Source organism: Sphaerodactylus townsendi, linkage group LG06 (genome assembly GCF_021028975.2).
Source record: "Sphaerodactylus townsendi isolate TG3544 linkage group LG06, MPM_Stown_v2.3, whole genome shotgun sequence".
Taxonomy (NCBI): Eukaryota; Metazoa; Chordata; class Lepidosauria; order Squamata; family Sphaerodactylidae; genus Sphaerodactylus; species Sphaerodactylus townsendi.
Genome location: NC_059430.1, coordinates 54,570,929 through 54,592,223, shown reverse-complemented (window position 1 = coordinate 54,592,223; position 21,295 = coordinate 54,570,929). Strand labels below are relative to the sequence as shown.

Here is a 21,295-nt window from a genome sequence, read left to right as displayed (position 1 = left end):
GCCATCATGTGATTCTCCCATTTTATTTTAATGTCTCCATGGATTTGTAGCTTCGATGCTTCAAAGCCCTGGGCTGCAATTCTTTGTGGGTTATGTCTTTGTAGCTTCAACGATATCAGCCCCCCCCCCCAAATTTAAAAAAAATGATGGAAGTAAACAGAGGAGACAACAAGGCAAACTCAAAAAATGTCATCAATGAGGAAGTCTGGGGACTGTAGAGAGCAGTAGGAAATGTTTTAAAGACCTTCTTTTGAAAACATTTTCACAAAAAGAATCACTAAGATAAAGAATGCATATAAAATGTTTTGAGGCTGGAAATAAAACATTTTGGGCAAAAACTATGTGGAATTCTTCAAAGGAAGCATTTTATCTCCTACTCAAAATGTTTTATGTTGGTTGTGCAGAAAGGGCCGTAGTCTTGCCTGTCCTTCTATTTTGCTACTGATCAGCTTGTTGCTGGCCAATAAGCTTGCTGCTTCCAATGTCTTTATTCTTGTTTCTTATATAAGTGTTTTCCCCACCTAAACTACGGGAGATATAATAGGAATGCCTTATGCTGATGTTCTATTCTGTATTGCCTTATTGCTATTTTAGTCCCCTTTCCCTGCAACAACTACTCCTTTGGGATAGTCTAAATCTCCCCACCTTTCTGCCCAGGATCTGAACTCTTGTCTAAGGCAGGCCATGGGCTTTTCTTGTAGGGTTGAAATACAGGGCCTGGCAACCAGTGGGGAGACTTATTGGTGGCAGGGGCCCTCACCAATAATGTAATGACATCAGCTGGAAGTGACATCAGCATGTTCCAAGGAATTCCGGCATTTGGGCAAAACTCTGTTGTTGCCCTGGTGATGTATTGACATTACTCCTGGGCACATGGGGAATTGTATTAGCATGTTGGAACACTGCTGGCATTCCCTCCCATTTGCCATTATTTTCCCCTCAGCCAGCTGAGCAGTGACTGAGAAGCAACCAGTGGGAGTGCCACTCTGTCACTTTTATGCTAAGTGAGCTGTGGAGGTGATATTGTGAAGTTTTTGGAGTGTTATTGTTGGAATATCCATGTTTCTTTCTTCATCTGTCATCCTGTCAAAAGGGAACATGTTTGCAGAAGGTGATTCAACCCCATCAGCATACGTCTCAAGATTGTGCCAGTTACAGTGCCCTAATCAAGCTATCCCAATTCTCTTTAAATTATAAGGTATAGGTTTTTCCTATGTTTGTTCCCTTTTGTTCTCTGTGTAAGTGGAGGGAAAGGTAATATGAAGGAAGAATGCAGGCACTGATGTGAATTGCTTGTCAGCTTTCATTCACTGACAGAGCCATTGTTGAAATACTGCTCTGTGATTAGCTGGTGTGGCTATGGTGATATGGACTACAATAAGGTTCTCAGTTCTGTTCCATCAAATTTGGTTCTTTTTGCTCCTCAGAGATTGTAAGACACCAATTATGAATTCTGTCCCGTAATATCACAAATTATACACAACAATAACTAGTATGCACATGTTGCCTCTTCCTAAACCAAGGATGCTTGCACATTTCTTATACTGTGAGTATCAGAAATGTGCAAGAATCCTGGATTTAGGAAGAGGCAACATGTGCAAACAGGTTATTGTTGTGTATAGTTTGTGATATAATGGGACAGCGTTCATAAATCTGTGCAGATATATTGTTACTAAAAGGGCACTGGGAACAAAGGTGAAAAATTAGACATGATAGTATCAAGTCGATATTCTTAAGGTGGGGAAAACTTACTTTCTGTTCTAACTTTCCCATTATTTTGTCTCATTTCACTGGTTTACTGGTTCATGTCCAGGGACAGAAACTGCATTTTCTCTGTTGTCATCTAAACATGGTCTGATTAAATAGTCTGGTAGCTTTTCATTTCAAATCGTCTATTAATTCTGCTATTTGTCATCATGCAGGAGAACAAAAGCTATTAAAATTTGCAACAATTTAATTTATAAATTATCTGAAATCTATTGATTTTAAATAGACTTCATTTATCTGTTTTATACAGAATGATATTAGACTTTATTTTAAACCTCCCACAACAACTAAAGTTGTTGATTAACTTGACTCACACTGCTTTTAATTAGCCTCAGTCAAAACCATTCCAGCAAATTAGAATAATAAAGCAATTCCATGTTTGTAAATTGTTTTGGAAAATCAGTAGGAGAGTGCAGACTCACAAGGTAAGAAAAACTGCACCATGGATTACGAAAGGAGAATATAGTACATTTCAATTTGTTGTTTTTTTAAAATGTAAAGGTTTTATGCCTACAGTAAGACCTCTGTTAAATACCAGAGAACTTTAAGGTATTAAAACAATTTAATCCTTTCATTTTGAAATTGTGCAACTGTTGAAAAAATTGAATTTGTGAATTTTTGAGATGTCCGATTTTTTTAACTCATCCTTTAAATTAGGTCCTTTTGCTTCCACCCAATTTTGTTTGTCCAGTCAAGACTACATTTCCAGATATCAGAACAAGACAAGAGGTTGGGTCCAGCTCAATTTTCTTGTGGTGAAAAAGGGAGGTGGGGTTCTCTTTGACCCCCAAAATGACTATGCTGGAGATCAAAGGACAATAGCCAGAACAGATGGTAAGGATGGGAACTGGTCAAGACCGAGTGAAAAAGCTGGTTGGATTCAACTCAAGGAAGGAAATGAGGATAGAAAAGAAGACTACAGCCCATCCACATGAGATGTCCAAATGAGATGTCTCAATACAACAGTAATTCTTCTGTTGTTTGACATCATAGTTTTGGTGTTTACAGCCACTGTAGAATTGTATTAAAGAGTAATAATATACATTGTTCAAGGCTCTTAAGTGTATCCAACAAGAAGAACTACATATTTTGAAAATCCACATGACATTCCCCAGTTAAGGTGTACTTGAAGTCCACTTTGCATACACTTTTACATATCAGCCTAAGATGCTTTAGCTGTAGACATGAACATGTAAATGTTACAAACGGATGTTTGCAAATGCATTTTAAATAAGTAGACACATCAAAGTTTCCTGTTAAATGTACTCTTGGAACTAAACCTAGTTTGCCTCTGTCAATTTTTGGAACTGTCCTAAATTAAGAATCTGGTGTTACTGACAAGAAGACATTTACCTGGAAACCTCCTGATAACTGCCTTTCAATATGAAGTGGGTTCTGTATCATTTCACAAAGCTGGGTTTCATAAGGCTCAAATGACAAGGATTTATAGCTAGGAATACCTAGTAAGTTCTGTACCAATAATGAGTTCACTGATGATTTCCAGTTGATGTAGCCTGTTAAAGTTTGAGACTTAAAACTACAGAATGGTAAATGTATTACGGAAAAGTAGACTTGTTAGTCTGCTGCAGCCAAAATAACATAAAACTTTGTAGCTTAGCAAATTCACTGTGGTGTAATTTTGAACCCAATTACCAGATGCATCTTCTGGGCAGAAATGGTCTTAACTTGGTATAGCTGTTTAAAGCAAATTTATTCTAAATAAATGTAAATTGATGCCAATTTATAACATGAATACAACAAGGAAACCTGTGCCAACTTTAAAAGAATTCAGCACATTCAGAACAGTTGTGTTGAAAACTTAATTAGGAATGCCAGATACCACCTGTGGCAGGGGATCCACTGCTTTGGGCTCCATCCCCCAGCTGACCAGCTATCTGGCAGGGGTCTTACAAGGGTTGTAAGGCCTAGGCCTCTACATTGCTGGTGTGATGACTGTAAAATAAATGCATTACCTCTCAGTTCAAAAACAGTATGTTATGCACCATGGAATTGTTGAGGGGGGAAAGTCGATTGAGCATTTAGCTACTTTGTCTCACTCTAGATCTCATTACATGAGCAGTGTTCAGTATAACATGAATAGGTCCTAGAAATATCCCCTTAATAATTTATTTCTGCTGAAAAAATAGAATATTTATAAAGGCAGCTATTGTGCAACTATATTTTCAGTTTATTTAGCCAGATACATTTGAGAATTCTATGGCATTTACATTAATATTCTATAGTAGTCTGACCCAGGTAATTTTTGCATCTATCTGCAGAAATTGTTCTTTATTAAGGTTACAAGTAAGATAGAGATGTTCAGAACACTGTTCATAATGCAAACCTTGGATTTTGAGCATCTCCCCCCCCCCCAAAAAAGGCCCTCTTGGAGTCAGATGTGTGGCCTTTCTGGTATAATTGTGTGGATCTATAATGCCATCCAGTGGTTGGTCTAGTTAGTGTTAGCCTTGTTCATTGTCTTCATTACCAGTGCTATTCATATTTTTATTTAACAGTGACAAAGTGGTGGCATGTAGGGACTGATCTAGAAGAGTCTCTACCCAGGCGGTTTCTTCTGATAACAGAACTTTCTATTTACCGCTGGCAAATAGCAGAGATATCTGGATGACCCCATGGCAACCATTTGTGCAACACATGAAAAACTCCACAATACAACCCTTGTTTGCAGCAAGTAGTTTTAAATTGAATATATTAGAAAAATATGCAGAATGTTGTACCAGGGGACTTTATAAGAATCAGCACATGAGACTAGGATAACTAAAAAGGAAAATTAAAGGACAATAGTAACCTTTAAGCATTTGAAACTTTGCACGTACTCTTTATTTAAGGGGTTATATTGTAAGTAAAATATGCATATCAATCTCTTCAGTAGCTGTGAAGACCATACTGGCTTTCATTACTGTACAGACTGAAGTAGGTCTAGCAAGTAAGGTAATGATCAGAACCAAATGAGGTCAGAGAAGGAATCCCAAATAACTCCATCTGGTCAGAGAAGGAATCCCAAATAACTCCATCTGGTCATATAGTAAATGGAAATAGATGTGAGGGAAGGTCATCCATGTTCTGAGATAATCAAGTGAAAGGAAGGAAAATCTGAATGGCTGAGAGACCTTTCTCCTAAATTTAGAACAAGACAAAATTCAAATGTTGATACATTATCTTTAATCAAAATACAAAAGTATTTATAGATTATCTTTTTGCCAAAATATCACAGGTTTTTAAAAGGGCCATTGCTATTGTGGACATACAAATAGGGATCACAATGGTGGGCTGTTTTCCTGTTGTCGGTCTTCTTTTGTAGTGTACTATCCCATTTAACAGTCAGACTATATGAGACATGGGAAGATACAGAGTCAAATTTTATGGAGTTGGCACTGGAGAAAAGGGGAGTGTTAACCTTATTCCCATGCCATGTTGCCAATGATGCACGCACGCACACATGCACGCACACACACACACGCACACACACACACAAACACACACACACTGTTTGACTTGCTGGTAAAATCATACCCCAGCACCACATCCCCAGTCTAACTTAAGGTCAGCTACATCAATTGTATAGGAAAATTCACAGTCTGGCAGATATTGTCATAAATGTCTAGCTAGCATCATATCTAGTTTAACTGTCAGTTGAACAAGTCCATAAAGTCCATAGCACATGTTTTTACCAGTCCTCCACTTTGATAAGTTCTTTGTGGCACATTTTGGAATTGCTGCTATTCTGTTTTTTAATGAATTTTAATGTTTTATCGCTATATTGTATTTATGAGACCTTATATTGTATCTGTTTTATGTCTCATAGTACACTGCCCAGAGCCCTCCGGGGGTTGGGCGGTTTGTCAAGCCTAATAATAATAATAATAATAATAATAATAATAATAATAATAATTGATGAGGTCAACACTTTTCAAATTTTCTGAATCTTTCCCAAAGGTCGTTTTTGTTTGCTCGGTGTGACTGAGTGGGGGTCTGAGTGGCCTAGTGTATATGTGTTTGTATATACATGCATTTGTATGATCAGTAGGAATGAAGTGAAGCTACTTTCTTTAATGAAATTTATATTTATAAGAAAATGCCTTTTTTAATATGAGAAGCTTATTATCAATAGAGTTGTGTTGTTTCAGTGCTTTTCTTTATGCTATTATCAATGCAGATATCAACATTAGAGTGTATATGGTAGAGCCACAGTAAAGAGGTCGTTGCCACCAGAATAACTAGCAAAGTTAAGGCATATTATTTCTCATATATAATATATACTATAATATATATAATATAATTTCTCTGCATTTGTGAGATTTGCGAAGAAAATTAATGGTATTCATATTTAAGTATTTAAGACCATGTTGCAGGATTGGTCAACAAACCCTTCATTTGATTCTCCCATTGCCTGTATGAGCTTTAAAAGATATAAAATAAGTTATAATGTACTTTTTTGCATATACTTAAATTGCTGTTGTAGCAAGAATCAAAGTAGAATTATGGAGTGGTCATTATATCAGCAAAATCTGTAAATAAACATAACTCAACAGAGCTTATGTTTGACAGTCTGTATTTTGTTCCACTGTTTAAATTATTTAACAGTTTTATGTGCATTAAAAGATACATTAGTGCAGACATTTCAGAGGGGGAAATACTTGTAGCAGTAACTGGCTTCAATTGAATGAATAATGTGCCGTCAAGTTGCAACTGACTTTTTAACAATGTATTTATCCAGTAGTCTATGTATCAAGTCTTTCATTTTAATACAGTGACTTCCCTGTGGTCTAGTTACTTATCATTGCTGTTTGGTTTGTAATGCAGAAACAAGACCAGTCAAGCAATAAAATAAAGTAAAAAGGAGTGCAAGCAGGAGTGATAAAATTAGTTTGCAAAGGTTGCAAAACCATCTGAGCTGTATAGCATGCAGATAACATTTCAAACTGACTATATGGTCCCATTTATGTTGTTGTTATGTTATGTTCTTTACATAGTGGAAATCTTGGAAGTTCTTGATTGATTTTGTTCAGATGGCCTATTCTGACCTATTCTGATGTACTTTTCTAAGAGAAGAACACGGATGTGACAGCTGTCATCTTTAACAGCTATCTATCAAACATATGAAGTTCCAGCAAGACAAAATATAGGAAATTACTTCTTGGTATAACATTTATAGAATTTTCTAAGATTTATCAGAAGGTACATGTGTTTTCCCAAATCTTGCCTAAGCATGTGGTTATAACTACTATTAGTACTCTTTTGCATTTGTCCGTCTGTCTATCATGCCAGACTTTTGCTGTCTGTGCCTTGTGGTTAAAAATCCAGTTGTTATAAAGTGTTTCAGCTTTCCACAAGTAGCCAGCTGGGCACTATCAAAACAACCATTAATCAAATAAATATCTTCCTCCTTTTCTTTCCACTGAATCTTAACAACAGTTACATTACAGTTAGTGGGCTGTTTATTTTAGTTCCAAACTTATATCCTCATCCTATCCATGTTTACTCAGAAGCTGTCCCCAGAAAATGTATATCTGTTTCAGCCTTAGCATTCCCAAAAAACATCCATTTTTATAGCACATTATTTCCTAGCCTGCATGAACTACATTTATTTAGCCTGTTGATGAAGCAGCCTAGAAAAGATCTTCCAGTTCTGTGGGCATTCTGTGAGCATTTCATTATGGATAAATCATGCCCTAAGCAATGCATAGGCTAAACAAACAAGACAGACGGGGTGCCTAAAATCTGGTCAGCAATTTTCATGATTTACACTGTTCTAGTTAGATCTTGAGAACAGCAGCTGTTACACAAACAAAGTGAAAAATGCAAACTGAATTAAAAGCAGTGCAACCAGACATACAAGAATAATCCTAAGCAAGTCCACTTAGAATTTTTTTCAGGTCTACTCAGTGAGGCTTACTCCCAGAAAAGATTCATAGAATGGTACTGCACATCTAAAAAATGGAAGAAAAGTATGGCATGTTGTGTCATGGTGATAATAGTGAGAAAAAGTTCATCCAACAAAATTCCCTCTTAAAGGAGCCCAGTCCCCTCTCACATATTACATCCTAACTGAAAGCAGTATCTGACAAGCAACTTCTCCATTGAAAGACTATTTCTGAGATGAATTAAACATGCTCTGTTTTAGCATGACCATTCGGTTTCTCCTTCTGATGTCAAGGAAGACCCAAATGGGATAGGGACTCTCAGTTATTAAGAATGGGATTTCACAAAATGGCAGAGCATATTTCCATTATAATAGAATAGAATACAATCCCTAGGATAGTTGACGCTTTGTACATGCTGAGTACTACTGAGGTTCATTTGTACTTAATATGTTTGTGTTCTTGTTCACCGCTTGTGTTTTTCGGATTTTGCAGCAGCCAAAGGCTGCAAGCAATAAAGATTCTCTGACTTCTGACTGTGCATTAGTGGTTAATCAACATAGGTGATTGAAATTTAATTTTTTTCTGCCACTTGATTGTTTAGCTTTAAGGGGCAGTGGTGTGTTCTTCAGTATGTATTCCTTATTATCTGAAGTGTCTCAGTATTCTCAGCATGGCAGTAGGAAATTGGTGGAATGCAGTGCTCTATCACCATGAGTTATTCCAGGCAATTGACAGCTGAGGCTGTTGGGAGGTAAAATCTTTGGTTTTGTTCCTTAAGAGTACCCTACTAATTATGGTCTCCTGGGACTTGTCTGCAGGATAAACAAGTAATTAGTCAGGCAATTGCCAAGCTTTAATCATGGTTGTCAAGCCACAAGCAATGGCAAGGGATGCTATATGCAGGAGGAAAATAAGTTGAACTGAAGGAGGCTAAAGATCACTAAAGAAACAAAAGAACATTTGGGTTTGTTTCTGCAAAGCATTTCTTGGTGTGGCAAAAATGTTACAAGCCTGTATAGGGTTGCCCAACTCTTTTGTTTATGACAGTGTCACAAGATTTGCCAAAACAAAAAGGCTAAGGAGGCTCAGAACTGTTTTGAATGATGGCAAAGTGTCTTTCCTTTAAAATATTTTCCTAATACTTTCTGCCTATATGGAAATTAGCATTTTCCGACTTTGGAGACAGCCAGCTGCTTCTGTATTCGCTCATTTTCTCTCCCTGCTGTATTTTGGCATGTGATTTCTTTTGCAGCAGTGATTATAATTTGCATTTACAGAACACTGTCTTAAGAAGAAGAGATGCTTAACAGTACTCACCGATATTGTCCTAAATACATGAAAAGGTGATGAAAATTCCACTGTCTTGATTTGGTAGATTAAAAACAACTTTTCAACTCAACAGCAAATCACTGCTACTGAGTCACCATTTCGTTAAAAGTGGGTAATTCTTTTTGAATTTTACATATTTATTGTATACGTAATTATTGTATTGAATCATTCTTGTTTGGAGCATGGAGAACTTTGAGCATAGTTTCTCCTGTTCAAGAGGGTTTTCAAAAGCATAATGTGGGCAAGGACGTAACCCAAGACAGGAGTCTCCACATTAGGCTTTATTCTGACCCTCTACTTTCTCCTCCATCTTTCTTCCTCCATTTCATCCTGCTTTCTATTTCAGTATAGAGGTACCTAGTTTTTCCAGCAACAGAGTAAGGCCTCCTTAATGAGACACATTCCTCAACTTCGAAATAAACTGCAAAACAGCTATTAAAATACTGCAATTGCCCTATATGGATAATTGACAATAAGGATTCAGTCGAAAATACTAGGTCTTGCTAATTTTATCTCCACAAGTCTAGTACGAGGAAAAAGAAATGTACTTTATTCAGTATTAGTGGCAAAGTCTATTACAGAGGGAGATGCAATGAGCTCTCGCAAAGGGGAGAGGGGGGCAATCAAACATTTCCCCTTGCAATGAAGAAGAAGAAGAAGAAGAGTTTGGATTTATATCCCCCCTTTCTCTCCTGCAGGAGACTCAAAGGGGCTTACAATCTCCTTGCCCTTCCCCCCTCACAACAAACACCCTGTGAGGTAGTTGGGGCTGAGAGAGCTCCGAGAAGCTGTGACTAGCCCAAGGTCACCCAGCTGGCGTGTGTGGGAGTGCACAGGCTAATCTGAATTCCCCAGATAAGCCTCCACAGCTCAAGCGGCAGAGCTGGGAATCAAACCCGGTTCCTCCAGATTAGATACATGAGCTGTTAACCTCCTACGCCACTGCTGCTCCAATGGGCTTTACTTGGCCATAGCAGCCCCCTCCTTCTGGCAGGATGCGTCCTACCTACCTGGTTCTGAGTATGTGTCTTTCCTTTTGAATTTCCTGTCCTTTTGGAATTTCAATAAATTCCTTAATCAATTCCCAATTCATTTTACTGACCTCGTGATATTAAAAATTATGGAAAAATAAAATAATCCATTGCAGAAGCAATATTAAGAGGAGAAAAGGTACTGAAGCAAGCACATTTTCCATTCAACGATGTACTTGAAATTGTTTGATTTTTTAAAGAAATTTAAACACTACACAGTTCATTTTGGGTTTTTTAAATAATTTTGCACACTTTATTAAAGGTAGTTAAATGTGTGACTATAAATGTATGTTTATGAAGAATGGTAGTTATTAAACGGTAGTTAAATGTGTAACTATAAATGTATGTTTATGAAGAATAAACAAGAAGAAATTTATTGATTTGTAATTCTGTAGTAAAATTATTCTGAAATAGCAAGAACTCTCAGGATGACGTTAGAATTTCATGGCTAAATGCAGTTGAACATTAATTTTTATATGAGCATTTTGTTTCCTGACACAGTATAAAGGAACTCAAGGGAGTTCAAATGCAGATTAAAGCTTCAGGAAACAAGATGTACGTGTGAAAGATGACAGAGTGATCATTCTGGCAAAAGAAACAGCAAAATTGACTTAGGGTCATTTTACTGCAGTATTTGCACATGATGATGGAAGATGAGGTTCGAATCATATGCATTCATACATTTTTGCAAGTTCTGATCATCTCATTTTAATACAGATATAGAAAGTCCTTGATTAGGCAATTCTTTTCTGAAAGTCAGAGCTGACTTTCTGACAAGTGGAAGAGCAGAGTGGAGGTAGTCTGTAATTACTTAAAGGGTAAATGTAAAGGTTTTTAATGTTTAAAAACTTGTCATGAACTGATCTTAGAGCCACTTAATTCGAAGGAATCATCCTTAGGTTGGATGAAGCATTCAAACGTAAGCAGAAAGGATACATGGGTTATAAATACTTTAATAAGTAAATATTGCATTCTTCCCCTTCTCACTTTTCCCTAATTTTCTTAATCCTATATTATGCCCATTCATTTACATTGTCCTCCCGCACAGAGTATGCGTGGTTCCCAGACCACAGAAATGACAGCATCACCCGAGATTCATGATCAGGGCACCATTATTGTTTATTTATAATTAAGTGTTTTAATAATGTATATGACATTTATTATTTTAATAGTAATTGTATGGTGTCAGTTGCTTTGAGCCCAGCTTTAAAAAGGAAACACAAGATAAAAATATGCTAACAATGCTATGCAGAGTTACTCTATTCTAAGCCCATTGAAATGAATGGGCTTAGACCAGATAGCTCTTCTTAGGATTGCACTGTAAATAAATAAATAAACTCTGCTTAGTCAAGTGGTGAGATAAAAATAGGGTCTAACCCACCAATAATTTTCTGACAGGTTCTTCTTCTGTTTTTCATGTGTCTAGTGATAAGAGAGTGATGACAGTTTCCATATTTTCCATATTTTTGCCAGCCCCATGGATGTATTTTGAGTTTTAAGTGAGTTATGTAATAAGTTAGAGTTTCTGTTATTTGCAGCTACTCTGTGGCCAAGCTTAAATGGATAATAAAGTCTTGCATTTCATGATGACTTGTTTTTGTGATAGCGACAGGCATACTTTGGCAGCTTTACTGGTAAACAATAAACAGAGCCTGGGAATATCAGTGGATCCAGTGGAATGAATTTTCATCAGCAGAAAAAAACTTCCTTGCCACCCCATTTTGCTGCAGCTCAGAATAGCATGACAGACGAACAGAGGGACTTAGTACCCCTACCTCTTCCATTAGGAGATATATACTGCTGGATTCAGCCCACTATATGTAAAAGAGAGTTGCCAATAATCAACCCAGTGTCAAACTATCCCAGGATACAACTACACATTACTGCCAATGGTGGGGCGGGGGAGAGATGTGGCAACTCTTGATAGCCATGGGATATCTGTCCCCTCAAATCTGATCATGCTGATCTATGGATTTGTACTTCTTTAATTACAAGATCCAATATCTTCCTTTTTTTTCTTGTCTTGCAACATGAAGGCCAAAGACAGATCAGGGAGACAAAATTAAGAACATAAGAACAAGCCAGCTGGATCAGACCAGAGTCCAACTAGTCCAGCTCTCTGCTACTCGCAGTGGCCCACCAGGTGCCTTTGGGAGCTCACATGCAGGAGGTGAAAGCAATGGCCTTCTGTGGCTGTTGCTCCCGAGCACCTGGTCTGTTAAGGCATTTGCAATCTCAGATCAAAGAGGATCAAGATTGGTAGCCATAAATCAACTTTTCCTCCATAAATCTGTCCAAGTCCCTTTTAAAGCCATCCAGGTTAGCGGCCATCACCACCTCCTGTGGCGGCATATTCCAAACACCAATCACATGTTGCGTGAAGAATGTTTCCTTTTATTGGTCCTAATTCTTCCCCCCAGCATTTTCAATGAATGCCCCCTGGTTCTAGTATTGTGAGAAAGAGAGAAAAATTTCTCTCTGTCAACATTTTCTACCCCATGCATAATTTTATAGACTTCAATCATATCCCCCCTCAGACGTCTCCTCTCCAAACTAAAGAGTCCCAAACGCTGCAGCCTCTCCTCATAAGGAAGATGCTCCTGTCCCTCAATCATCCTCGTTGCCCTTCTCTGCACTTTTTCTATCTCTTCAATATCCTTTTTGAGATGTGGCGACCCCAGAAATTCTGGGGCCATCATTGTAAGGAATTCCAAAGAGCAGAAATAAAAAGGCTTTTGATTATAAGTCCGTTTATTCAGACATCCTGGAAAGCACACACACACGACATGGCAGGAATGAGCATCCCCGCTCAAACAACAGGTTATAATGCTGACTAACCCATCCCCCCTGCCCTGTTCTCATGAGAACGGAATTCTACTATGCAACAGCGAGATAAGCATTCTCACAAGGTTGGTGCAGGTCCTGGCCAAGTGCAGAGGCCAAAATGCGCGTATGTTTACTGGGGTTGGCTAAGGAAGTCAAAATAGTAATGGGTGCGCTGCCTTCACTCACCGGATCAGGAGAAGGATTAAGATCCACGGGTGCCGCTGAAAGACTAAGCGCAGTTTCTTCCTCTTCGACATCCTCATCAAAAGTAGCTTTGGACGATCCTTGAGTTGGCAGGCTGGATTTGCGTGGAGGCTTGGCAGATCTGAGGCGTGGGCTCCCGGAGAGGGGAGGCTTCTGCTTCTTCGGCAGTTGGCAGCCAGGTGGCCAGACCTCCGCAATAGAGGCACAATCCCAAAACGGCAGCGGCGTTCTCGACCGCGGTCTCAGCCGCCACGGGCCGGGCTTGGTTTTCTAGCGCCTACTTCGCATGTTGGCTGGTTTCGGGTGTGGGCGGCCTCCAGCGCTGGGCATAGGCAAGACGGGCAGCAACCTGGCGAGCTGAGCTCGATCCTAATCCGCTAAGCGCTTATGGATCCGGAATAAGAATCAACACTGTTTCAATGGGTTTAATATCCATTGCTTCAAAAAATACTCGCGATTTCATGCGCCGGGCCAGTCCGGTGGAAGTTTACTGGCTGCTGCGCTGAATTCACCGGGCAAAAATCAGCAAAGAAGCGGTTGCCCTGTTGGATGGTTTTACTGTAACGGATGGCAATCGCTTTCAGCATTGGGATCTTGGAATCACGCGTTAACGCTTGAGGAAGCCCGCTACCGCGGCGGGTATCGGCCCCCTGCAATTCATAAAGAGAAACAAACCACTCCAGCGGCTACCCCATCCAACCAATCGGACCCAATGTCTCGTATTTTTTTCACGTTCAGAACGGTATAGACTCATGAAATTCTTGCATATGAGCATCGAAGTTGCCAGAATAAAGTAAGGGAAGTTTGGACACAGTACCATCAAAACGAAGCTGGATGGGGGGTCTGTAGAACCCTCTTTCAATCGCCTAGGTGCGTGGCTGGGTTGCTGGGCCGACATGTAACCTGGTTGTTGTACTGGATAGGGTAGGGGCGCTTGGAGGAGCAGGGAGTTGAGGAGGTGCCCCCAGGTTGAAAAGCTGGAACCGGGCCACAGGCGCCGCGCCTCCGCAGGAGGGAGGGCCGCGCAAAGGGGTGAAGGTGTAGGCACCAACTGGGGCTCTAACCAACGCCTCACGTTGCCGTCAGAGAGTTTGGTTCCCGCTCAGCCAATTCCCTTTCCTCATGCGCGTTAAGGCATCTTTGCGCGCTGCAAAGCTGCCCTCTCTCGATCCAATTCTAGCTCTTTCGCCTCGCTGGAACGGCTAAAGTCAGTTCATTCTGGGTTTGGATGGCTTTTGATGTTGTCGCTGCCGTCAGCTTGTAAATCCAGTTTGGACTGATCCAGCACTCTGGGTCATGAATCGCTAGATTCTGTTGATACTGTTGGACGCAACGCTTTCTTTCACGGTCCAACTCCATTTGGATTTCCTGGAGCGTTAAGCTTTTCACGGTCCCGTGGTAGACTCTTTCACGGGTCCCGCTGGTGTAGATTCTTCGCGCTCCTCCTCCCACCAGTTCCGCGCCAAGGCCTCCCAGGCAAGTTTACGTCCCGCAGCATGGCTACCGCACTCGTCCCAATTTCTTTCGGGAGGGCATGGGTAACGCATTCGGGATCGGGATCCAGTTCCTCCTCTGATGGTTTTTTCCTCCACGCCTCCAACTGCTCCAAGCGATTTCACCCATTCGCCGCTCGCGCACCCGGCTTTGGTGCTGCCGAGGTGGTGTGGAACCCCTCTTCCGATCATCGCATCCAACCCTCGCCATCGCCCCTTAAGCTTCCGCTGTAACTTTGGGACGAAAGCCCGTACTCATGCCACTGCTGATCTCTGGGAATGTCCTCGGCGAAGTATTTTGTCCAGGAACCTTTCAATGGATTCTTGGGTAAGTCAGCATGAATGCAGGTAGATAATCCAAACTCCTCAGGGACTGGCTGCATCTGGGGTTTGTAATCCACACGCTAAGTCGGGTGGAAATGAATCGTGTCAACAGGCGCCGATCCATAGATAGCGCCTTCTAAAAGTCTCATGCATCTCCTAACACGCCATCTGGAATCCATGCTTCGATCGCCCCAAGGGAAGAGAGGCAGACTCGGACTGGACCGAGGGTCGGGAGAGAGGCACTCAGCGAAACCGGATCATCTCCGGGATCCTCGGAGTCTGGAAGGGAAGGCTCAAACCCTCTATGGGGGGGCTATCGTGGCCTCTCCACATGGTCAAGGAATACTCAATCTCTGCATGTTAGAACACCAGAGATCCAAACACAGTCAAGAGAAAAAAATGAGTTAGATTCCTGCCATAATGTAAGGAATCTCCAAAGAGCAGAAAAATAAAAAAGTGCTTTTGATTATAAGTCCGCTTATTCAGACATCCTCTGGAAAGCACACACAATAACGACATGGCAGGAATGAGCATCCCCGCTCAAAAAACAGGTTATAATGCTGACTAACCCATCCCCCCTGCCCCGTTCTCATGAGAACGGAATTCTACTATGCGCAAACAAAGCCGAGGATAAGCATTCTCACAAGGTTGGTGCAGGTCCTGGCCGGACGCCCGGCCAAAAGAATCTCCTTCAAGGTCAGGTTAGGCTGTAAGGGAAACAAGAACGACTGAGATCCTTACAATCATCATGCTGAGGGTCTGTGATGTGCAAGTCATGAGATTTGTTTTAATAATATTATGTTTAGTTAGGTGTGATGAATGCAAAGAGGCATGGTTTAAAGACAACTATTATATTACATAATGTTTACAATATCACAAAACGGTAGTAATATTTTTATTTAAGAGTAAGAGTTTGCCCAGATTCCATGGAGGTAACCCATCCCCAACATACCTCTAAGTATTAATTAAATATACTCGTCTAGAGAATGAATACTGGATTCTGTAGCTGTTTTGAGATGTGATTTAACTCAGCTTTTCAGAAGAGTACTGGCACAAAACTAAAAAAATAATAATAATCCTGACCCTGAGTATTACAATGCTAATTATTATTCTAAATGAGAAAGCTTTAACACAACTTGGGTAATTAATGATACGATTAATTAAGTTGCTAATATGAAATGCATATAATTATTTAGATCGTGAAATCCAAATATATATACAGTTCATTTAAGTGAAAATGTGTTCATGTTATGTATATTTGACCAAAGCTTTCTGAATGTATTCTCCTGCAGATAAGTGAGATCAACAGCTGCCTGGTCATATGCTTTCTCTGTTGTAGCTGCAGGTTTGTGGAATGGTCTGCCTAAGGAAGCCTGGAAGACCCCCACGCTTCTGTCATTCCACAAACTGTGAAACAGAATTGTTCAGGAGGTCATTTCAATAAGAGGGAATAAGGCTGTGCTACAGGGCTCCTCATTGCAATGTCAAACCAGGCCTGTAAACCTAGCCTGCGCCCATGGGCCTAAGCCTCCTGTCCCAACAACACAGCACTGCAATTTGTACTCTCCGGCCAGGCACCAAATTTTTGAAAGTATTCCACAGATATAATAACCTTCCCTGAGTGGCCAAAGAGCAGTGATACCTCTGTGCTGAAACTCCATTGGCCATTAGCAGTTTTCTTCCCACTTACCCCTCCTCCATGCATTCAGCTGCAAGAGGGGTGGTGGTCTTTTTGTGTCCTCCAGAGTCCACAGCTGAATATAAAGATCACCAGAGACATATTCAAGGTAAATTGGGACCAATTCCCCTTCCCCAAGTTTTTTTTCCTGGTTTTGGGGGAGGGTTTCTTGGACTTACCATGGGAATTAGGCCTTCAGATAGCCAAATTCCAATAAACCCGAATATCTTTTCCAATATTCAGATCAGCTTTTCCCCATGGTTTCTGTATTTGGGGGGGAAAGCCTGAAAAAAGCCAACATGGCCGGGGGGGGGGGAGGAGGATTGTGATTCGAGTTTACTGAATCACCAAGCCTAATTAGTAGACTAAACATACAGCTATACAATTCAGCTTAACAAGAGTAAGTAATCTATCAATAAGATGATCAATAAGTCTTATGCAGATGATTCTCTGCGGTCAAGTGTTAAAAATCTACCAACAGATATCTAAATGAGCTAAACTAATTGTATTTATATTGCAGATCAATTGATATTGTTCATTTAAGTTAAACATAGTAATATGAAGTGCTTGATCAGAAGTAACAGAGCTACATCAACCATACATGTTGGTAAGAAACTTGAACATTTAAAGAAACTTGACATTTAAATCCCCAGAGCAGCAAACAAGTGAATTGCAAAATCAAACTTAAATAAGAGTCTTTCAGGATGAAGACAATGACTGCATACATAGCAGTACCTTAAGAAATAAGTTCTTTGTTCATGTCATTTGAGGTTATTTTTTTAGAAAGAAAACAGGCAACGTTTGAAAACAAATGTGTCTTCAAAGTGCTCTTGGATGACCCAGACAATGAAGGAGGAAAAGGTTCTAAACTAGTAAAATGTCATTGTTCGTAGCTTCCGTATTGAGGCTTTGGCTGCAGGAAATGATAGGAAGCACTCTATTTGTTTTTCTTAATTCAAAGCCTTCATTTTAATTGATTTTCATCTTAGGACATATGAAGAAAAAAATGAATTCCAGATAGTGTGCATTTCCAGATCAATGGTCTTATTACCTATGTTTTTTTCAGTAGGTCATCAGTACCACAGGAAGTGATCTATCGTTTCTCTCAAGTTTGATTTTAATTATCTATCATGAGTTCTTGCAATATAATGTTAAAATTCTTGGTAGTTTTAAAGAGTCCATTAGAGAGACAAACTAACCCATATTCCTTTTGTATTGTCGAAGGCTTTCATGGCCAGAATCACTGGGGTGCTGTATGATTTCCGGGCTGTAGGGCCATATTTAGCAGGAGAGAATGTTGCTAGAACACGGCCATACAGCCCGGAAACCACACAGCACCCCATATTCCTTTTGTTCAGATACTCTTCTAATTCATAAACTGCATCTTTGAGACTTTGACTCTTAAAGTCAATAGTTTTATTTTTTTTTGTATCTCTCCCTCATACATGCAGTTGAACAGATCAGCAATTCTGTCTTTAGAATTTGAGAAGTCAGATAATTTTTATTACAAATGTCTAAAGTGATATTGGATGGAGCAGAGCATTATTTTGTAGAAGTGAAATATGAAAAACAACAAACACCTGTAAGTTCTTCAAGAACACTGTGTTACAAGGATTGATTGTTGGATGAAGCAGCAGTATCTTTGAAAAGTTACTAATCCTTCAATTTAGCCTTCACTGAGGACTTTTACCATGTAACTCATTACATAAGATTACAGAATGAATTATGCCAGCCTGACCAATATTAAAGATTCAAATGTCATTAATATTCCTGGGGAGTAGCAGAGCTTAAAAGAGATGTGTTCCGTATGTCTCCAGAATATTGTTAATGTGTACTGATATTTTCCTCATGTTTCAAACATATATTTTACCTAATTGTATGCCAAAGGCACAAACCAAATGAAGGTGGAACATACTGAGATATACAATGAGAGCATTTTTTCATTGAAATATGCACTCTACATGCAGTATTACTTAATGTCAGGACTTAATGTCTGACCTTGGCGTGGAAAGAAAACTCCTTGAAGGAAAATACCTCAAGGCCTGAAGAACACCCTCCCCCACCCCCACCCCTGCAACAGTGATGGTCACTGAACCCTAAAACATTGAGGGGAAGACTTCCTACTTTCTCTGCCATAGCAGACTCCAGTTCAAGAACCAATGAGACAGACAGACCAAGAACCCACTGAGTGGATCTTTCTACCTCTAACACTCCCAACTTCTGCATCCAGGACTCCCACAAAAAGAAAATAACAAAGTATTTGCATGTCAACTGGAGACATTCTGTGTTGCAATCTCATGACAGCAGGAGAGTACCTCTTTCTAGATTTTAGATCTAGGAATCACGTTTGGTAAAGAAAAGGGCAAGGTTATCAGCTATCTAAAAAAGTTGACAGGAAATTTCACTGGTTCAACAGTTCTCCAGCCTATGTCTTTAACATTTCCTGATAGCAAGGCCCTGCTATTCAGCTTTTTTATGCTGAGGATCTGTTGTTACCTGTCAATCCAGAGACCTTGGTTGGCCAGGCAGAGAACAAGACAGTCATGTTCTCTCACGTCAGGAACACTGGCATTGTAAATTTCCTTAATAAAGTCAGTGTTATATCTGAATGTGCAAATCTATGTCCTGTTATAAGTCAGGAGGCTTACTGCACAGTACTTTCTACCAATCAAGTTTTTGTTTTTCTGTAGAATGCTACTTACCTATTAACTATCTCTGGTATATAACATTTGGAGACTTCACAGAAAATCTCAGAGCATTTGTGCATGCCTCATTAAATGTAGTGACCTCTAACTGCACTGAAAGTCCACTGAGCATTATTCCTGGAGATCAAAAGCCTCTACTTGTTTCATTATTTTGCTTTCTTGTAGAAAAGAAAAAAAGGTAGAAGAAGTGTAAGTGCTTTGTGTCAGCACTCCCATCACAGTTTCCCAATATGATGCCAAAATTGGAAGCAAATAAATTACAACATTTGACTTAACGTTTAATTAACTGAAAGTCATCACTGCAAATTGTGTCTTCCATTACAAGCCAGAATTCTCAACTGCCAGACCTGACATAATTAAGCAATATATTACAATTAAGAAATGTAATTTTAATTTAATTATGATATATCATACAACTGTTTGTGATTTAGCTGACATTCATTGAGCAAAATACTATAATACCCAACAACACTTCAACATGCAACTAATGATTTCTCAAGCTTTCTTTCTTAGTATTTGGCATTTCCCAGAACAAACAAGAAAAGTATCATGCATTTGGATGGAATGGAAACCACCAGTTTGAGCCTTGTAACTCAATTTTGCGGCATAAACCTTTCTGGGTCAAATTTGTTTGCCAACAATGTAAATAATGATATTTGATTAACACATTTATCTACAGTTTCTCCCAACCTTTTCTTCATAGAGTTTTAAAAAATATAATACTTTTTATTGGCAAAGTACTCACAATCTTTAGAATGTTGTCCCACTATGTGAGTTAGACTTCTATATACTATTTATACAGCACTGTCAGTATTCTTTATTCTTGTCATGTGAGAAAATCAGGAAAAAAACACATCTCCCTTCAACTAGGAGAGGAGCACAATTCTCTGTGAGAACACAGCAGAAGTAGAGATGTGTGTTGGGGCGGGGGAAGAATTAAAAAGTATGGATGTGGCCAGTGGTGGGATCCAAAAATTTTAGTAACAGGTTCCCATGGTGGTGGGATTCAAACAGTGGTGTAGCACCAATGGGGCTGGGCGGGGCATGACGGGGGTGTGGCCAGGACGCAGGGTGGGGCTGTGGCACCCCAGGTGCAGTTCGCTTTAAGGAGTCTCCAAACAGCTAACAAATGCCCCCCCTTTCCTCTCCCCACAACAAACACCTTGTAGGGCAGCAGGTGGGACAGAGAAAGTGGGGAATCAAACTCAGCTCTCCAGATTACAGCCCAGCCCCACAGCAAAAGTTAAGAAGCCAGGTGCCTCATGCCGCCCCCCCCATCAAGGCCATTCACAATTGCAAACAAGATGTTAGGGTAAAAGTGCAGTTTGGATTTGCACATTACCTTTAAGGAGTCTCCAAACAGCTAACAAACGTGCGCCCCCTTTCCCCTCCCCACAACAAACACCTTGCAGGTGGGGTAGAGATTGCCTTCCTAGCCGGCCTATGGACTTCTCCTGTGCTGGCCGGCGCCCTCTGCTGGGGAGAAGGCTTGAGACTGAGAGCAATGGCAACAACTTAATGGAGAATAAGGCACTGCACTCTGGGTGAGAAGGAGGGGAGGCGGAGCTCCCCAGTCCTCATCCTGGGAGCACAGTGGTATTTCTCCCCCGCCCTCTGGACACTCAGGGCCACCGTAGAGAGTGGGCAGGGCTATGTCAGGCTTCCTTAATTCTTGCAGCAGCCGGCTTCCTCAATTCCGGGCTTGCTGGGGCTTGCAAAATCAGTCTGTGTGGGGGGACATTTTGGCGCTCCCCCCTGCTAATCCCAGATCTGGGAAGCCAAGTATGCCAGACTGTGAGACCTCCTCCCCTTCTTCTGAGGCCACCCCAGAGTCTAAGGCCCTAGCAATCCCTGACTGACAAGACCTGCAAGACAACGCTTCACCTGGTGGGGGTGTCACAAAAACCCTATTTGTAATATATTAAAGTTTTGATAATTTATTGCATATAACCCTAAAGTATTCATTATGTTATATGGCAGTTTGTCAACCATCTTTGTTACCAGGTTTTTTTTAATGGGTTGAGGTTTTTCTCAGATACCTTGATCTGAAAAT

The 21,295-nt window shown here is 40.2% G+C and overlaps 1 protein-coding gene across 5 annotated transcripts in view; it reads left to right on the top strand.

Annotated features, from left to right (window-relative positions):
• SYT1 (synaptotagmin 1) overlaps positions 1-21,295 on the top strand; it is a 457,966-nt gene that overhangs the window by 256,881 nt on the left and 179,790 nt on the right. The window contains exon 1 of one of the 5 annotated variants that reach the window (XM_048500325.1): positions 8,987-9,089. The exons of the other annotated variants lie outside the window; for them this stretch is intronic. The gene's annotated coding sequence lies outside the window, so the exon portion shown is untranslated. Of the gene's footprint in view, positions 1-8,986; positions 9,090-21,295 lie in introns of those variants that run through there. 5 annotated transcript variants of the gene reach the window in all.